At 45.9% G+C, this 11,463-nt stretch overlaps 1 protein-coding gene across 6 annotated transcripts in view; it reads right to left on the bottom strand.

Annotated features, from left to right (window-relative positions):
• The window catches only part of YWHAZ (tyrosine 3-monooxygenase/tryptophan 5-monooxygenase activation protein, zeta), a 33,185-nt gene extending 31,234 nt beyond the window's left edge, over window positions 1–1,951 (bottom strand). For 2 of the 6 annotated variants that reach the window (XM_011931524.1, XM_011931591.1), the window contains exon 1: window positions 488–1,249. The gene's annotated coding sequence lies outside the window, so the exon portion shown is untranslated. Of the gene's footprint in view, window positions 1–14; window positions 303–487; window positions 1,250–1,388; window positions 1,548–1,817 lie in introns of those variants that run through there. The other 4 variants (XM_011931541.1, XM_011931532.1, XM_011931600.1 and 1 more) reach the window with 4 other exon arrangements.
• Window positions 1,952–11,463: the final 9,512 nt, after the last annotated feature.

Genomic DNA, 11,463 nt, shown 5'->3' with positions numbered 1-11,463 from the left:
GGGGGCGGCCTCACCTGCGCCACTGCGATGCCCGCCGCTGCCGCCGAGTCATTATCTCGGGCGGAAGCGAGAAGGGCGACGAGGGAGGGGGTGGGAGCCCGCAGAGACAAGGGTGGGGAGGGATCGCGGCCGGCGGCGCTCCGGCCATGCCTCGTCCCCCTTTGGGAGCCAGCGACAGGAGGATCCCCGGAGATCTCGCGTGTAGGCGCTCTCCCCACCCCCGGGAGCAGGACGGGGGAGCGAGCACCGATCGGCGCCGGGGCGTCGATGCGGAAGCAAGGAGTCAGAGGCGGCCGCTAGCCGCCCGCCCGAGCTCAGCGGAAGAGGAGCCGCCGCCCGTGTCCGCTGAGGAGACTCCGCCTCAGCCCAGCGCCGCCACCGCGGGGCGAGTGGGGATGAGGGGACGGAGCGAGGACGGCTCCCACGCGTTCGGAAGGCTGGCCTGGGACAGGAAGGAGCAGGGCGCGGCGGCGGCCGGGTTCCTCACCTGTGTCCGGAGTGGGTGGTGGCGGCGGACGGGCAGGGGCTCAGCAGTCTCTGGGCGGCGGCGGCAGCAGCGGCGAGGCTGAGACTCTGTCCCTGGATCTCGCTGCTCACAGGCTACAGCCGCTCCGCAGACACGGGGTTTCCTCCAATCACCAGCCCCGGCAGCAGGGGCACCACACGCACGATGACGTCAAACGCTGCTATGGCAACCGTTGATTGGTGCCCACAGCGATCTGGGCCCCGCGCAACCGCCGCTCCCCGGCGCGCGTCTTGCCCGCCCGCGCTGCAGGGCGAGCGGAGGCGCGTGCGTCCTCGCCTGCAGCCGCCACTTCTCCTACCCCGCTCGGCTCCCAGCTCCTCTACGCTTGTCCCGAGTGCACCTAGGCAGGAAGCTTTTTTTTTCTTTTCCCGCAAACCCCCCCACTCCTCGCCTTCCCCTTGGGTCCCCGACGCCCTCTCTCTCCCTCTCCCCTGCAGCCTCCGTCGGTCCACTCTTCCTCTCAGCCTGTGGGAAGGCGCTCTCTCCCTACCCCCACCTTAGCTTTCGCTCAGGCCGTCTGCGCTTGCCCCAGTCACTCCCTCTGGAAGGGGCTCCCGTTCAGCAACATCCGGGACCTTTCACATCCCCCCACCTCTCCCCGAGGCCCGGTCCGCCCCGCCCCGCCTTCCGTGGTTCGCGGTAGTAACTGCCCCAGGGCCGTCCCCGGGCAGGATGACGAGGGTGGCTCGGCGGCTCCGGCATTGTGATCAAGACTTGCGGGGCGGGGGCAGGGCGCGGTCGCACGGCAAGGGAGGGTTGTGTGTGGTGCGCTCCCCCCGCCCGCCCGCCGCTCCCCTTGCCCGGTGGGGCCGACCGGGGCGCGCGGCCCCTCCCGGCCTCCCTCCCGCGGTCGCGGCTTTACCTGCTGGCTTGGGGGAAGCGGCCCGAGACCTTTTATGGCTCGGAAACGGGAGTGAGACGTCCAGCCCCTGAGTGTGGCTGAGTGATGGGGAGGCGTTCCAATCGAGAGCTCGGGATCTGCGCTCGGTGACTGCCCGAGGGGACAATGGGTGGGCGCCGAGGTGGGGACGAGGTGGGCCGGGCCGGGCGGAGCCGGCGGGAGGTGAGGCCTGGAAGGAGGCGCGCCGCTTTAGGGAAGCCAGAGTTCCGAGGGGAAAGGACAACCTTCTCCGGCGGAAAGCTGGAGCTGGTCCTGGCAGCCTTGACCCGGAGATAGGCAGTCAGGCATGACCGCACGGACCCGTTTCTCGTAGGCTAGGTATTCCTACCCAAATAAAGCTTTCACGTGAAGACCTCATACTGCAGTGACTTAACACATGACGATCATTACCTTTTTGTCTCCTAGAAGCAAGGTTTGAGGGACGTCGTAGTCCCCAGGGTTCCAGCTGGCGGGGAGTGGACCACAGGTCGGGTGATGAGCGGGGACGGTAGCCCGGAAGAAGGGGAAGGAGAAGGGCGGAAATTGCAGGTGCCTGAACGGGTAGGGCCTCCGCCCAGTTGACTTAAGGAAGTTCAGAGAGAAACATTCACAGTGCGCTGCCCCTTCCCTCTTTAAATGTGTTCCGGCTAAGAAAAGATTAGTGCTTGGATGACCTGCAAAACCACTTGAAACAGTCAAAGAGAGTGTACGGTTAGCAATGAGAGCGCTTGGAACTCTTGTGTAATTTTACCCTTGTGTAAACTCCTTATTGATTCTTCCAACGTATCTTTATTGAGCTTCATTTAGCCTCATGTTCTCTACAGAATTTAGTTTCTCAGTAGTAGACACGAAATGACTGAGTCCTCGCTCTTCCAGTACATTGTCTTTCCTACATAATACAGTGGACCACAAAGCTGCTCTACAAATTACTTTTTGCCTGACATGACAGCTGGCATTTAGATAGTATAGACCAGAAAGAGAGCTTCCAGTGACCAGTTCCATTTCAGTGGGTTTTTTGTTGCTGTTTTTCACAAGCTGCCAAATCACAAACTCATGGTAGGTTAAATGGATGAACAAATTGGAGTTTTATTTCTGAGATGTTAGGGTCAACTAGCTTTGACTCCCAAGTAAATTCTTTTAGGGCGTGACTCACTTAAAATGACTAATATTTCAAAAGCTTTTTTTTTTTACAGTTTTTTCCAGTTTTGTAGTAGGCACCAGAAATTTGACAGAGGATACTAAGTTAAACGTTTTTTAAAATGGAAATTCATGTTTCTTTAATGTCTCAAATATATGTCTATGTAGTGTGCATGCCTTTTGTTTTAGAGGAAGTTAAGGGGTTTCTCTATAAATTGTGCGTTTACTTTAGGAAAGAAAGAGCTAAGTTAGGCTTTTGCCTCATGCTTTAATAGCAAGGCATTTTTTAGCACAACAATAGGCACTGTTAGGTTTTACATACTCCAGTCAACGTGTCTGCACAATAACGATATAATGAAGCTGCAAGAAAGGAACAGGGGATGTTATGAAAGTCCTGAGGAAAAGATCTTTTAAGAAATAAGGAATAACCTATGGCATACAGAGCAGAATAAATAGAACCTATGAACCCTGGGAAAGTTGCTGGAGACTTTCACTAATACCCTGACCTGTTTTATTTTCTTCAATGCGCAACTCTTACCTCACTCAAGTTGGTTAACCTCTATGTGCTTTGATAGCCATGGCAATAAAATACTGGCAACAAAAACACTTAACTCATTAGGTGATGCTGGGGATGAAACAAATATACACATACGTATATTTCTTACACAGAGTAACGTAGCTATTATTCATTTGTAAATGGATATATCTGATTGATATCTAGTTTTCAAAGGATTGTAAAGATAAAATGAAACTATTTTCTTCTTTTTGATTTTTAGGAAACTTCAGTAACAGAAAAAAACCACATTTTTAAAGTATCTTTTAGAAGTAGAAATGCCTATTTGTGTTTCTCAGTGCTAATGAGACATGAGTGATGAGAGTAAATATTGATTCATTCCTCTATAGGGGACTGCAATGATCTTGTCAGAGCTATACATCAATATGTAATGCTATACATTAAAATGAGAAAAAGGCCAGGCACAGTGGTTCACTCTTGTTATCTCAGCACTTTGGGAGGCTGAGGGAGGCAGATGGCTTGAGTCCAGGGATTCAAGACCAGTCTGGGCAACACGGTAAAACCCCTTCTCTACAAAAAGTAGCTGGGCATGGTGGCATGGGCCTGTGGTCCCAGCTACTGGGGAGGCTGAGGTGGGAGGATCATTTGAGCCCGGAAGGGAGAGGCTGCAGTTAGCTGTGATTGTGCCACTGCACTACAGCCTGGGCAACAAAGCGAGACCCTGTCTCAAAAATAAAATACTAAAATGGGACAAGAGTTCAAGTAAATTAGCACAAGTCCATCACTCCACTTGGGAAAACATCTCCACGGATGGACACTATTGATGATGTAGCAGTTATATGATATTTTAAGTGTAATCACAATGCTGTCAGGCTATAATTTTACTTCACCGTGTTTTATTTGGAGAAATGCAGCATAATGCAGAAGGTTTTGCAGCAGAACAGGGACTAAATCTTGGTTTGTCATTTGGAACTGTGACCTTAGGTTTCTGAATTGGACATACTAAATTTCCAATCCCATTAAGTTGTTGCAATGATTTCATGAGAAAGTAAGGAAAGGGCTACCTACATGTAGTACACCAGATGATGCATATCTGTTGTTGAAATAATCTGCAGTTAGTGGCAGAGACAAGCTAGCTATTCACCAAACCCATTTTTCTCCTTCTGCAGCCACAGTTAGACTCCATTGCCCATTCCCCTTTGCAATTACATGTAGCCATGTTACTGAGTGCTAGCTAATGGGGTATGACCGCAGACATGTGCTCCATTGCAGGCTTGGCCCATAAAAGTCTCCCTGTTTGAATGTTCATTCTATCCCTGTTTTTCTGGCTGAATGGAGAGGATTCCCAGGCCTTAGAGGCGGGTGAGGTCATAAAATGAAGACAGCCTGGGTCCTTGGAAGCCTATGAAAGCCTTCTCCAATCATTTTGGAGTTTACTGAGGGATAACTTCTATTTTTAGGCCACCGCAATTGAGAGTTTTGTCTGTTAAAACAGCACTGTAATGTCTGTGAAAGTAATTGGCAAATCTAAAATATGGGAAGTTTTTTTTTTTTAATGAAAGAAAAGGGGAGGAAAAATGAGAGTAAGAAAAGCGAAACTGATCTTTCGATAAAAGGCAGTTGAAAGAAATACAGGTCAAGTGCAGTGGCTCACGCTTGTAATCCCAGGTCTTTGGGAGGCTGAGGCGGATGGATCACTTGAGCCCAGGAGGAGGCGGCCAGCCTGGGCAACGTGGTGAAACCCTGTCAATACAAAAAATACGCAAAATTAGCCGGGTGTGTGTGCCTGTAAATCCAGCTACTTCGGGGCCTGAGGCGGGAGGATCGATCACTTGAGCCTGGGTGACAGACTGACACCCTGTCTCAAAAAGAAAAAAAAAAAGAAAAATGTAAGTATTCTCAACTATTCTGTTGACTTCTAGGATGACCCTAGAGAAGTAATATTTCCTCACTTAATTCTAAATCAATTTAATAGTCTCACTACTTACTTTTTACTTTATTTGATACCATCTTCTACTATATTAGCCTTGTTTTTGTTAAAAAAAAAAAAAAGTATTTTAAACCCATACCTATTAACTCGATTCCTACACTGCAGACTCTAGCCCTGTGTTCTATGGTACTTTGGTGACAGACTGGGGTTTTTTTGCATCCTGCTTCTAAAAAACAAGAAGGCCATGCTGTTGGAGGATCACTTGGGCCCAGGAGTTCTGGGCTGTAGTGTGCTATGCCAACGTTTAGCATCAACATAATGACCCCCTGGGAGTGGAGGAACCCCAGGTTGCCTAAGGAGGAGTAAACTTGTGCTGGTCAGAAATGGGACAGATCCAAACTCCTGTGCTGATTCTTAGTGGGATCGTGCCTATGTATAGCCACACTGCACTCCAGCCTGGGCAACATAGTGAGACCCTGTCTCTCTCTTTTTTTTTTTTCAGAATGGAGTCTCACTCTGTCACCCAGGCTGGAGTGCAGTGGCGCGTTCTCAGCTCACTGCTACCTGCGCCTCCCGAGTTCAAGCGATTCTCCTGCCTCAGCCTCCGGAGTAGCTAGGATTACAGGTGTGTCCCACCACACCCGGCTAATTTTTTGTATTTTTAGTAGAGACTGGGTTTTACCGTGTTAGCCAAGATGATCTCAATCTCCTGACCTCGTGATCCGCCCACCTCGGCCTCCCAAAGTGCTGGAATTACAGGGGTGAGCCACCGTGCCTGGCTGAGACCCTGTCTCTTTAGAAAAAAAAGAAAAGAAAGCAAGCCATGCCGACTGTGAGGTCTCACTTCATACATGTCATGAAGCACTTAATGTGGACTCACTGGTCGGAGATCATGCTAGTCACTGGTGATAAAGTTGAATAAGTCATGGATCTTCCCTAAAGGAGCTCACAGTCTAGGGGCAGGGACACACCAAATACAGCTACAGTGCAGCACGGTGAGGTAAGGGCTAATGGAGGTAAGCAAATTATGCTTTAAGAAATCTGAGCTGGCAGGGCACGGTGGCTCACGCCTGTAATCCCAGCCCTTTGGGAGGCCGAGGCGGGCGGATCACGAGGTCAGGAGATCCAGACCATCCAGGCTAACATGGTGAAACCCCGTCTCTACCAAAAATACAAAAAAATTAGCCAGGCATGGTGGCGGGCACCTGTAGTCCCAGCTACTCAGGAGGCTGAGGCAGGAGAATGGCAGGAACCCAGGTGGCAGAGCTTGCAGTGGGCCGAGATCATGCCACTGCACTCCAGCCTGGGCAACAGAGTGAGACTCCACCTCAAAAAAAAAAAAAAAAAAAAGAAATTGAGCTATGAGTACCAACTATCCATGGAGAGTTTAAGGTTCCCTACAAAAATTCACTCATCTTACAGATTACTGATGTGGTTATCACCAGAGGCAGTTTTGCTTTCTTCATTGCATGTTAAATTTTGCTGTTAGATTTTTAGTTTCCTTACATTCTTAACATAGGTCACTCTTTGATAGATACCATATGTTCTCACACCTTATTAAGATCACAAACAGACATTTTCTAAAGTTTTCTTATTTTCCTATAATCATTTTCAGATACCCACTTTTCCTTAGACTCTTCAGATGGTGTCCTATTTCCTTGTACTCCAGAATTTTTGGTAGCTGTTATGTTGTGGTGATGATTATTTTTCTGTTATATGTCAATGAGGGAAATTTCCAGTCTCCAAGTTGGCCAACCAACAGATAAAATTTCCTCTGCTTCTCTTTACTGTTCTCTTGAAAACCGTTCTAAAGTTGTAGGAGGGTACAAGTACATACTTCCTTGTCCAAATTCTGGAATCCAGCTGACACTTACATTCATCGCGTGTTCAGCGGACGCCATGACAAGATCTTCCCCTGACCCAATTGTCCAGTTGTCTGCAGTGAGGGGAATTTATGTTGTCAAGAATCAGAGGCTATCTATGGTTCTTTAATCAGCTGTGATTATAAATGGGAAAACTACACACTTAAACACTGTCAGCTGTCAGTGTGTTTCAGAGTCTCACTCTATCATCCAAGCTGGAGTACAGCGGCACTATTGTAGCTCACTGTGGTCTTAATTTCCTGGGCTCAAGTGATACTCCTGTCTTAGTCTCCTGAGTAGCTGGGACTACAGGCGCACACTACAATGCCTGGCTAATTTTTAAATTGTTTTGTAGAGATGCAGGTCTTGCTATGTTGCCCAGGCTGGTCTCAAACTCCTGGGCTCAAGTGATACTCCCGCCTCAGCCTCTCAAAGTGCTGGGATTACAGGTGTGAGCCACTGTGCCCAGCCCACCACAGTTTTTAACCAGCCACCTGCTGGTTATTTCTGTTGTGTGTTCTCTGGGATTTGTAAATTCTGATTGAATAATAATTTGAAGGCTTAAATTCTTTCCTATCAACTTTGCTTTTCTTTTTCAGAAGATAAAGTATCCATGGTAGAGTTTCTGAGTTTGGCCTCCTCTATGCTGTAGTCAGTGGAAATTCCACCCAGACTCTTGCAAATGGTTGACTCTTATTTTTCAAAAACTCATGATATTTTAATGGAAAGATGGGAAAGGTTATAGCAAGAACCGTAGCTTGACACCGTTTTAACATCTTAACCCTTAAGTCTTCAGTTAATTGTATTTTGTACTGTATTATATTTTTACATGTTGTAAGCACAGGTAAATAATTTGATGTTAAGCATTAGGAATAGCTTTTGGAAGTTACTGTTGAGATTAGTGGTACAGAAATAAAGTTTCTGGGTTTTTTTGTTTTTTTGAGACACAGTCTGGCTCTGTTGCCCAGGCTGGAGTGCAGTGGTGCAGTCTGGGCTCACTGCAACCTCCGCCTCCTGGGTTCAACGAATTATCCTACCTCCACCTCCCAAGTAGCTGGGATGACAGGTGTGCGCCATGACACACAGCTAATTTTTGTATTTTTAGTAGAGATGGGGTTTCACCATGTTGGCGAGGCTGGTCTCGAACTCCTGACCTCAGGTGATCCGCCCACATCAGCCTCCCAAAGTGCTGGGATTACAGGCGTGAGCCACCACACTGGCAGTGCTCGTGTATATAGTTACCAGAAATTCTGTTTCAATTCAGAAATCACTTCTCTAGAGGTACTCACACATTTTAAGAAAAATAAGAAAAGATACGGGTATTACGTGTCTGTTCAGCCAGTGAGGCTTGCCACCACATGACACCTCCTTGAGGTGGGTAGAGGCGGGGGAGCTCACAGTTTCAAAAGTGTGCTTATTTACAATTCAAAAATGATCAGTTTACAATTCAAAAAGCCATCACCTCCTGAAAAGGTCAGAAGAATTTGTCCCTGGCCGGCGCGGTGGCTCAAGCCTGTAATCCCAGCACTTTGGGAGGCCAAGACGGGCGGATCACAAGGTCAGGAGATCGAGACCATCCTGGCTAACACGGTGAAACCCCATCTCTACTAAAAATACAAAAAAAAAAACTAGCCGGGCGAGGTGGCAGGCACCTGTAGTCCCAGCTACTCGGGAGGCTGAGGCAGGAGTATGGCGTGCACCCGGGAGGCGGAGCTTGTAGTGAGCTGAGATGGCGCCACTGCACTCCAGCCTGGGAGACAGCGAGACTCTGTCTCAAAAAAAAAAAAAAAAAAAAAAGAATTTGTCCCCTTCTAGCCTGTATTTGTGTCCCCAATACTCAAGAATAAGCACAGTGAACACTGGAATTCATTAAAGGTTTAAAATGCAGTAAAGATGCATATATATCAGTAGAAAAAAATTGTTCCCCACCCTCCAACCCCCAGCAAAACAGGCATCTGGAAAAAGAATAAAGGCAATGTGAATTTCTGGTAGTTTTCTTGGGCCCTGATACACAACTTTTCCTGGACCTAAGAGCAGAATTTCTGTATTCTAGCTTCCTTGGTCTTTATTTGGGACAATTGCTTTCAACTTAAAACTATTTTTAGTTTTTGGGGGTTTTTTTTTGTTTGTTTCTTTAATCATATGGGGTCTTCCTATGTTACCCAGACTGGTCTGGAACTACTGGGCTTAACTTATCCTCCCCTCTCGGCCTCCCATAGTGCTGGGATTACAGGCGTGAGCCACATTGCCTGGCCTAAAACTTTTTTAGGAGGACCCACCACACTTTCTTAGTCATGAAATCATCATGAATCCCTGAAATATTTCAGTATTCCAGTGATTGATATGAAACATAATCCAAACTCACTCTGTAAGAAATGAGATGGTTATTCTGGGTAAATCAAATCCATGTTTTTGACATGATTACTTTTCACACAGTTAATGCCTCACTTATTTGTTAAACATGGATTTTTCAGTCAGGCCAATACATTTGGTAGGCTTCAGGCTAGGACAATTAAAAACTGATTGAGTAAAAACGGTAGGACCATCCTAATTGATAACTAACAGGAAAAGAACAGGACACCTGCTGAATTTTCTCTAAACAAAGCACTATTTGTCAAAAGTTCTAAGCAATCTACAAGATGAGGTCACCTTTCTTTTGTGACTTTTCTGTCACAGCAGTAGCACCTAGCAATAGCGTATGCATGCAAACAGCATAAATAAGTTAAAATATATCAAGTAGGCAGCATCTGTAGATACGAGAGCAGGGACTGCAGACAGTATGAAGGTCAAGCTTTAGAAAGAACAGTTAACCCTAAGCTGCTGACAAAGAAGGTTTGATTGTTTTATTGCAGTTATTTGAGAGTCAGAGGTCAGGGAGAAGTGACTATTAGACTTGACCTGAGAATAAAGGGAATACCAAGTCCAGGGAAAGCACCTAATAATACCTACTGGAAAGAGACAGAATAGAGAGCACATTTCCTGATGAGGTCTTGGTTATGACATTCTACTGTTCTTTGCTGGAACATCTCATGGGCCTTTCTAGAAGAACCAATAAATAATGTCAGGACCAGGGGATGCAAGAATGTCAGTAAAATGTTTGATGACACCTTGGAATATTATGTCTTTTAATAAACAACACCATCATTGGATTTGGGTTCTGGAATAACCACATGCATTCTTTCATTCACATGGTCGTTGAATAGATGTTCATTGAATAGCTGTTTCAATGCCAGAAGTTACAGGTATTGAGTTTGAAAAGATGAAAGCAAAAAAAAGATACTTCTGGGCTACCTTAGAGTTACATTTGTGGTGAGGGGACAAGTATACAGTCATCCCTCAGTATCCATGGGGATTGGTTTCAGGACTCCTCTGTGATACCAAAATCCATGGATGCTCAAGTCCCCTATGTAAAATGGTGTAGTATTTGTATATAATCTATGCATATGTTCCCATATACTTGAAGTCATCTCCATATTATTGATAGTAATGAATACAATGTAAATACTATGTAAATAGTTGTTATACTGTATTGTTTAGAGAATAATGACAAGAAAGAAGTCTGTCCATATTCAGTACATATGCAATTTTGTTTTTGAATATTTTTGATTCTTGGTTGGTTGAATCCATGGATGCAGAACTGGTGGATATGGAGGGCCAATTGTATTAGCCACCTCTTTATAGGTAATTGGTGAAAATTGGGTAAATGGAAGAATAATGAATAAGTAAATGTATTTTTTTAAGAAAAAAACAGCATTTTGGAGATGCTACATAATGCTACATATGATAATAACATGAATAAATGAAATTCACTGATAAATACATTCTAAATATTTAAAACCAGAAATTTCCAAGTATTTAAGCCCAAGAAGTATTTATTTCTCTTAAAAAAAGTTTTTTTAAGACTAAGTGCAGTAGTGAGAAGGAAGAAAGAGTAGAACAAGGAAGTTTGACCTGTAACTGGCTGTGAACAATTAATTGAGATAACTCACTAACTTCAGACCGGCCAATAACATATTTCTTATTAAGAAAAACAGTACATTTTCTTTTCCTTTTTTTTTTTCTTTTTTTGAGGCAGTGTTCTCACTTTGTTGCCCAGGCTGGAGTGCAGTGGCGCAATCACTGTTCACTGTAACCTAGACCTCCTGAGCTCGGGTGATCCTCCCACCTCAGCCTACCAGGTAGCTGGGACTGCATGCGTGTGCCAGTAAATTTTCTTTATGTTCATATCTCTACCAAAGACCCTGGATAGATTTGCTTAGGAATGAAATAAGATAGGGTGTAAAAGGAGACTTGCATAATCCAATTATTTTATACTGAAAATAAATGAGACATGATTTTCTTTTGAAGTATTTACATGATTCAGGGCACAGACTCAAGACATATATTTTAAAAGGCTATTAAAATTCAAATATTGACCAGGCACAGTGGTTCACACCTGTAAACCCAACAATTTGGAGGGTGTGGTAGGAAGACTGCTTGAGCTCAGGAGTTCAAGACCAGCCTGGACAACATAGGGAGACCTCATCTCTACTAAAAATTAAAAAAAAAAAAAATGAGCCAGGCATGGTGGCGCAGGCCTGTAGTCCTAGCTTCTTGGTAGGCTGAATTGGGAGG

The sequence above is a fragment of the Colobus angolensis genome, unplaced genomic scaffold (genome assembly GCF_000951035.1).
Source record: "Colobus angolensis palliatus isolate OR3802 unplaced genomic scaffold, Cang.pa_1.0 Scaffold121, whole genome shotgun sequence".
In the NCBI taxonomy this organism is placed as follows: Eukaryota; Metazoa; Chordata; class Mammalia; order Primates; family Cercopithecidae; genus Colobus; species Colobus angolensis.
The sequence above is the reverse complement of the archived record's forward strand: the minus strand, read 5'-3'. Positions and strand labels throughout refer to the sequence as shown.